Here is an 8,238-nt window from a genome sequence, read left to right on the forward strand (position 1 = left end):
TTTCCAGTTCAGTTAACACGTTGGTGTTTGTATGAGGTAAGCTGTCACAACAAAACCTATCCTATAAATAGCCTAATAAAATTAATTTACTCACAGTCTGATAAACATCAGGTTGAGAGTCGTTTCATGAACCAACATGGACTCATAAACTCACGTGGCTGAAATGAAAACAATGAAGAACACAGATTGGCTGTCTCTATGGGCTGCTGTAAGCCGTCCGCCATATTGGAAAGGTCAAAGCAGGTCCATGAACACTTGAGAGCGAGTATGTCTGCAACCCTGGTTATACCAAAGACTTTTGGGACTTGTATGAATATCTATTCTGCAATAGACTTCAGCAGATAATTTTGCTAAACTAACACAATACAAGTTGCTGAAAACGTTAGCTAACACAACATTTAAAAGGTATACCTACATAAAAACCTATAATACTGAATTAATACATATTAAAAACACAATGCAACACATCCTTACCTCTTAAAGTTTATCTAATTTCTTTTTTAAAGCCAGAGGCTGTGCAATAGTGGTATCTTAAAACTAATTCATTTTTATTGTGAGTGAAGACACATTGACAGTTCCAAGGTGGCCCTTTAAGGTGCATTTCCGCCACCTACTGGACTGAACTGTGGATCATGATGGAAATTAGTGACAAATACAACTGGATAAAAAAATAAAATTCTAAGTGACCTTAAATCCTATTAATTAAACCTTAAAATTTATTTAAGATATTTTGGATCTGCATAAGAGACTTTATACTGTGCTGATGCAGTATTTCTCTCACATTTTCTGTAGGGCCTATTCAAATGACTGATTCAAATTCTTCTATTAGTTGAATTCGTTCTATTTCATATGCTATACAGTTTAATAGCACATGTCAATTTAATAGTACTCTGGTAAACCAATCTATTGCAATTACGTGATGCCAATGATAAGTAGTGAATGATTAAGAGCTGAGCAACCAATAAGAAGTCTAGAGGAACATCTGCGGCAATGCCAAACTATAAGCTATAATACAAACAAAGAAATTCATGCAGTTATTCTAAGCATTTACACAAAATCCCTTTAAAGGTTTCTGTATTTAGTGATAATGACAATCCATGTGGTGCATCATTTCTTCAAATAAAATTATTATTAAATTCACACATTCATCACTGTCTGATTTTATTATTGATCACTATTCAGCTAAACTTTTATTTTAATTTAACACACACTTATCTTTAATACATAATATGGCAAGCAGAAAAAGAGGGTCACAAGTCAGTAGATCAAGACAAATAAATCAAAATTGGGAGATTTTCAGCATCACTATATCCTCATTTTAAGCAGCAGTGGCAGGCTTAGATAAATTGCTGTTGAATATATGAAATTGCATTGCATTTCTAGATACAGATTATGATTTTGCACAGTTTTTATTTTTTTTATTACAGATTTTGAGTGAAAAGTTATCATGCATTGCATACATTTTAATTTTATCTGACCTATAAATAGTGACCTGTAAATACTGTTTTCTTTGTTTTTCAAAATTAAAAAATGTCAGTATTTTCCCCCCCTTCACTCATTTTTTATATTTAAAATGTTCTTTGTGTGATGTTTTTGGGTTGATTTCATTATTTGATGACTAACAGATAAAACGAACTAATAAAAAACACAAACGTTCACAAACATCTTCTCAGATTTTCAGTGTGGACTGTGTTGTATTTCTGTATATAACTAAATACTCTGTAATGCTAATGTTTGTTCAATCAGAATTATGTTTAATTAGCAATATTTTACATCTTCTGCAGCTCTTGTGCATTCAATGATGTACAGACAGTAAAATGACAAGAAAACAAAAAGAAAAGACTGAAATGCAGTAAGTGTCAATGTCTATACCCGAACAAGTGTCTATGTTCTTAGTCATTTTGGCCATTGTTTAATTTGTCAATTTCTGTGTTTATTTTTTGTTTTGTTTATTGTTGATGGTGTTTTTGCACTGCATCAGTGCACAATAAATATTATACAATTATAAAAATGTGTAAGCTGATTTACATCTCCAGCAGAATACCCCAAAATTTGAGCAGCTAAAATATAATTGAACTTTTGCTATACTTTCAGGAGCTTTACATTGTATTATCAGAATGTTCCTGCTGGTCTATAGAATAAAACCAATAAGAAATACAGGTAGCCTACTGTAAGACTACGTTTTCTAAGTTATTTACATGTGTTTTACTGAAATAAGCAAAGATAAGAACATGAAATCAAAACTGTTATTTTCACATTCAACCACTAGATAGCAGAAGTTCATTTCGGAGCAAACTCATGTCTGTTTTATGGAATGTAGCAAAGTAGCCAGATTATAACCTAAGATGGTGCAACTTTGAAAAAATTCAGTGCACAATCACAATCAATGTGTGTGTGTGTGTGTGTGTGTGTGTGTGTGTGTGTGTGTGTGTGTGTGTGTGTGTGTGTGTTTGAGTATTTACTGAGTAACTTACATTTTCTTTTTAGGACTTTAGTTTTATGTGCAGTTTGGGATTTCAATTACAGATTTCACATTCAAACATCCATATCAAGAATTCAGATAATAAAATTCACATTAAACAACTTATGTAATGCAATTCAGTTCAGGTTTTTAAATTCATCTATTAGGGTGTGAAAGTGCAAATTGCAATGTTTGATTCTGACATGAGTAGGAACTCATTTTACCTGCTATATTTATTCATTCATAAACATATAAATTGCATGTGTGGGGGATTCCCTTACGAAAAAGAAGTTTATTCAAGTGTGCTGTTATATACTTCTTTTAAACTAAAATAGGAAAATATGCTTTTAGTTTACTTTTTATGTACTCCTCAGAAATCTACTTAATATGACATTTAAGTATACTTGACTTATACTTACAAAAAGTCTAAATATTTGAGCTATACTTGTGCTCCTGGTAGGCTACATATTTTCATTATCATTTTAGAATCAGATATTGACTAATAAGAATGCTTCACATATTTTTGAAACTTCCCAAATCTTACGTACGGGGCACAACATAAGACCCTGAATGTTTATTACTACAGTGTCACGTTTCTCAACTATTTTGGCACACTTCACTCCTCTCTGTTCTCAAGAACTGCCAACACCTGCTTACTACGCGCCGGAGAACACGTAGACCCAGCACACAAAACACAAAAACAGGATTGTCATGCGGCTACTGAACAGATAAAATTTTTTAAGAAATAGGCTAGTTCTTGATCACGTTATGGACGTCCCAAATGAAGTAGGCTACTATTAAAGGAGGGTGTAAACACTTTTCTTTTGCTACGGATTAAATGTTGACGTGCTCTGCTGGATTTAGACGAAAAGTGTGTTTCTGTGGACATTGCTTTAATTCATCCTTGTGGATCTTAAAGCTAATAACACGGTGCTTATTGTAAGTTTTATTGTATTTAGTAATTGCTTTGTAGTTTTATTTTTAGGATTTGTAAAGCTGTAGCATCTTCTTAAACTGATCCAGAGACCTTTCGACATACTTATTGTTTATAAATTGATATCTGATAGACTGGTATTTTTATGTAATGTTAAGAGAGAGAAAAAAAAGAAAAAAAAGAAAACAATGCTGTGATGCAGTTTATTTACTGAAGTTTGTTTGGGAAAACACAGAAAAGAAGGAAAAATTAGAGGAGACAAATGAAGAGGAGGAGGGATGAACATTCACAAGCCGGAGGATCAAAACCAGCAAATCTGGAGGATCTTGTTAAAAGGAACAGTATGGAACTTCCTGCGACTCTGAAATGTGAGTATTTAATAGTCTTGATGAATCCCTGATGAATAGATTTAGGACTTGCACAGAAATCATTAATAGTGATATGTTAAGTCACTTTTAAGTTGCATCATTGGAGTAACTTGTTCAGTAAGTGATAAACCGAGAGCAGCTAACTTTTTTGTTGTCATCATCTTCATTCATCTCTTCTAATGTGCAATAATTCATCCAGCACTTAAAATCTATATAGGCTAAGGATAATTAAAAGCAGTATTATTTTTTTGTGTGTTTTCAGTCTCTCAGGATGCAGACAGACCAGAGAGACATTTTGAAGTATCAGAATCAAAGACGAGGTGAGTGATGCAGTTCATATACAGAGACAGACTCAGGACTAAGTTTGAAATGATTGCAGATGTTTTTCTTGAATGTTACTGAGAGTTTAGCTGATCTTCAGTCGCTCATATCACCTGCAGATCATCTGAACACCAACCAGACAAATCTCTATGAATCTCTCACGTTTCTTCAGATGGAGCTGAAATTGCTAAGTGTTTCCAGGCCTGGCTCCATCCAAGCAGGAGTATCAAAAATTCACGTTTATTTAGAAAGTAGAAAGCATGTAAGTCTTGCCAGTTTACTGTAAAGGAATTTTCCATATTGATTTTTTTTTACACGTGTTTTATTTTGCAATTCTATTTTGTGTTTTAGGGTTAATGGAAATGTTTGTAAAATTAATGGATAATGTCCTAGCAGAAAATTGAATATTACTAGTATATTTTTTGTGTTGTTGTTGTTGTTGTTGTTGTTGTTGTTGTTGTTGTTGTTGTTGTTGTTTTAACAGTGTTTTGGCTGTTTTCTGTGCACACACAGAGAGCACATATCAGACATTACTGAACTTATCTTAACTGAGTTACAATAAAATGTCTTAAAGAATGTAACTAGTTGGGAGAACAGAGACAGAGACAACAGCTTTATAAACCTGCTGCTGTCTTGTGTCATTAATGTTTATTGAAAAAAAAATCTGAAGCTAATTTAAGATTCATTTTAACACTAATTTTAATCTTATATCTTTAATAAGGATTAAGCTATATTTAATTTATCATTATAGTATTTCATACCTAAATATACTGCTAAACTTACAGCAGTTTTGCTTTCATTTGTATCCTTGTTCAGCTGTATTTATTTGCACTATTGCTTGTAATTTATTCATTAATTGTTTTTCTTTTATTACTGACTTGTCTTTTTAATTTTTTTTCTTTATTTTATTTTATTGCCCACCAGGAATGTTCATTGGTCCCACCTTACATGTATTCAAATATATTGTGTGCATGTAAATATTGTGTATACTGTATGTACAATCTGCTTTAGAAATTTGTTATAAAGAGTAACTTTGTTGTAAAGATGTAAAATGTAACTGCAGTATATTGATGCGTAATGCCACAGGATGAAGTATCAAATATGACAGATGCTCTTCGTTATACAGTAGGTCACGTGATTAAAGACAGAATGTTTTCCGGTCCGTTGATGATAACACATCATGTGTAACTAGTGTATATTTCTATACTTTATCATAAATCTGATTTTAAACCTTTTAGAGAAGTATGTGTCTTTGACATAAAAACATCTGATGACAGCTATAAATAATTTTTTTTTCTCACTGATTGCTTCATGACAGTGATAAAGGATGAAATATCTGATAATTCTACAGCTGATCATTTCTTTATTATATGATCATTATTCATCATCAGTACAAAAACAAACTGTTTTGAACTGTTTGAAAGAGTGAGTCTGAGGACCACAAGTATCTATTTAAAGTATGATTCAACCAAAAATAAAATCTTATCATAATTTCCTCACCCTCATGTCCTCATTGTTCCAATATTGCTTTGGCACACATAACTAAATGCCTCAGTGTTTATATGGTCTCACATTTAGATTTTAGAAGGGTAGAAAAAATTATTGTGTAGCATAACCTTGTATATATGCTATATGTAAATCAAGAACATTTTGCAAAGAGACAAGCAAAAAGAGCGAGAACAGCCACATCGAAATGAGAAAAATTCCCCATATCACCTGCTTCAACATGTTCCTTCCTGGGAGAAGAAGGCTAAAGAGACATATTTATATGTGAAAATATTTAGGAATGTGAATCACACCCATCCACCCACCCACCCACACCCACACACAGTTAAGTGAAATGAAATGAAAGCTTTATTTTGTGTTGATTGTTGGTAATTTTAATTGTGTTTTATTTTTTTTATATGAACATTGAATAACCCAACCCAAACACTAAACTTATTTGCAGTGTTAAACTTTCAGATAAACATCATTTACTATTACTATTAATAATTAATAGTAATTACTATTTGTAATAATTTTTCCCCCTCGTTGTCCCCTCAATGTAAAAAATTTCAGATTTTACTCTCCTTGTGGGGACATTTGGTCCTTATAATGTAGCATAAACAAGTACACACACACACACACACACACACACACACACACACACACACACACACACACATATCTGTGATACTAAATACCAAAATAATATTTTTTATATATTATCTAACATTGCAACATTGCAAACAACAATACAATCAGAATGTGAGCGACACAAGCATAAAGAAAATAAAGGGAACAATAGCCTAAAATCTTCAATTTGTTAATATTTCAAATTTTATATGAATTTGCATGTACATTTTTTAATCAGTTTATTAGTTTACTCGGGCTTGTTGCCTTCAACATTCTCAATGACCAAAAATCGAAGATGTGTTTAAGGGGAATTTCAAAATTTGCTTTGCGTGAGAAAGCACATTTTAGTTTTTCTTTTGTTTCGTTTTTTTTTGTTTTTTCTTTTGATTTAGTCGAGTTAGTTTTGCATTAAACACAATGTGAATAATAGCACATTTTCCTGATCGCTTTGCTGACAGCTTATCTCGTGCATATCTCCTGCATCCCAGCAAACCAGCTAGAATGCTCTACAGTCCTGATGAGTCACCGCAATGGAGCCGAGACGCCAAAGCTGCCGTGAGTCTGCTTGTCGGGAGAATCAACACTGGCACAGAGACTTGTAGGTTTGAGGGGCTAAAATTAATTTTACATACTTATTCAAACATTTTTCTACATTCTCAAATGACAATGGATCAATTTATAATCAGTTTATACTCATATTTATTCTTCATATGTATAAACAGGCCTATAAAATACATGTAGGAGATTTTGAAAGGTTTTAGATTTACACTTTCATTATCATTTTAGACCCAGTCCAGCATCAAAGGTGGAGTAAGCCTGTAATAAGCAAGCTACACAGATATTGGAAACTTTCCAAATGGAACATACAGGGCACAACATACCCTGAATGTTTACAACTACATGATGCTTTTCAACTTTTTTGGCAACATCCGCTGCCATAAGAACTGCCAAGGCCTGCTTGCTACGCGCCGGAGAACACGTAGACCAAGCATGTGACTAAACAGATAGAGACACAGTTCTTGATCAAGTTATGGGATGATGTCCCAAGTTAGCTGGTAGGTGCTAAATTTATGCAGGGACCTTTCGACATATTTATTGAAAATATAAATACATTGATATCTGAAAGACTGGTATTTTTATGTAGTAATGTTCACAGAGATAGAGAGAAAAAACAATGCCCCGCAGTTTATTTAGTGCGATTTGTGCTGGAAAACACAGAAAAGATGGAAGAATTAGAGAAGAGAGATTAAGATGGAGGAAAATTCACAAGCCAAAGGATCAAAACCACCCGATTCAGATGTTAACACTGATAACGGCCATTCAGTCGAGTGATAACATCCTGAATTGGGTGATTAAAACCAGCAAATGTGGAAAATCTTGTTAAACGGAATAGAATGAGTGATCTGAATCCACACTGTGAGTATTTAATATCCCTGATGAATCCTTGATGAATATTAAAACTTGAAAAGAAACCACAGGGAATATAAAATCAGTCACTTTCTAGTTGCTTGCGTTTTTTTTTTTATTATTATTGGAGTAACTTGAAGTTCAGTTATAGTGATAAACAGAGAGCAGCTTATTTTTTCTCACTCGCTTTTACGTTATCACCTCTTCTAATATGCAACAATTCATCCAGCATGAGGGTAACTCTATGAGGGTAATAAGCAGTAGCCTATTATTTTTGCATCTTCAGTCTCTCGTGATGCAGAAAGACCTGAGAGTCAATCTGATGTATCAGAATCAAAGACGAGGTGAGTGATTCAGTTCATGTACAGCACACTCAAGAACTGAAGCTGAAATGATTTAAGATGTGTTTCTCAAATGTTACTGAGAGTTTAGCTGATTTTCAGTTGCTCAAATATTTCTGAGATGCTGATCATTGAAACGTCAAGTGAAACGACTCTTTCTATGAATTTATTTTCACTTTTTTAAAGTTTCTAGAAGAATCTCCAGCAGATCATCTGAACACCCACCAGGCGCATCTCTATGAATCTCTCATGTTTCTTCAAATGTTGTTGCAATAGTTAATTGTTTCCAGA

The 8,238-nt window shown here is 33.2% G+C and overlaps 1 long non-coding RNA gene across 1 annotated transcript; it reads left to right on the forward strand.

Annotated features, from left to right (window-relative positions):
• Positions 1-3,098: 3,098 nt before the first annotated feature.
• On the forward strand, positions 3,099-5,579 carry LOC109053120. Its single transcript, XR_002011643.2, has 4 exons — positions 3,099-3,400; positions 3,631-3,763; positions 4,026-4,083; positions 4,204-5,579. It is a non-coding gene; the product is annotated as an uncharacterized LOC109053120 (long non-coding RNA).
• The last annotated feature ends 2,659 nt before the right edge of the window (positions 5,580-8,238 follow it).

The sequence above is a fragment of the Cyprinus carpio genome, chromosome B21 (genome assembly GCF_018340385.1).
Source record: "Cyprinus carpio isolate SPL01 chromosome B21, ASM1834038v1, whole genome shotgun sequence".
NCBI classification, from domain to species: Eukaryota; Metazoa; Chordata; class Actinopteri; order Cypriniformes; family Cyprinidae; genus Cyprinus; species Cyprinus carpio.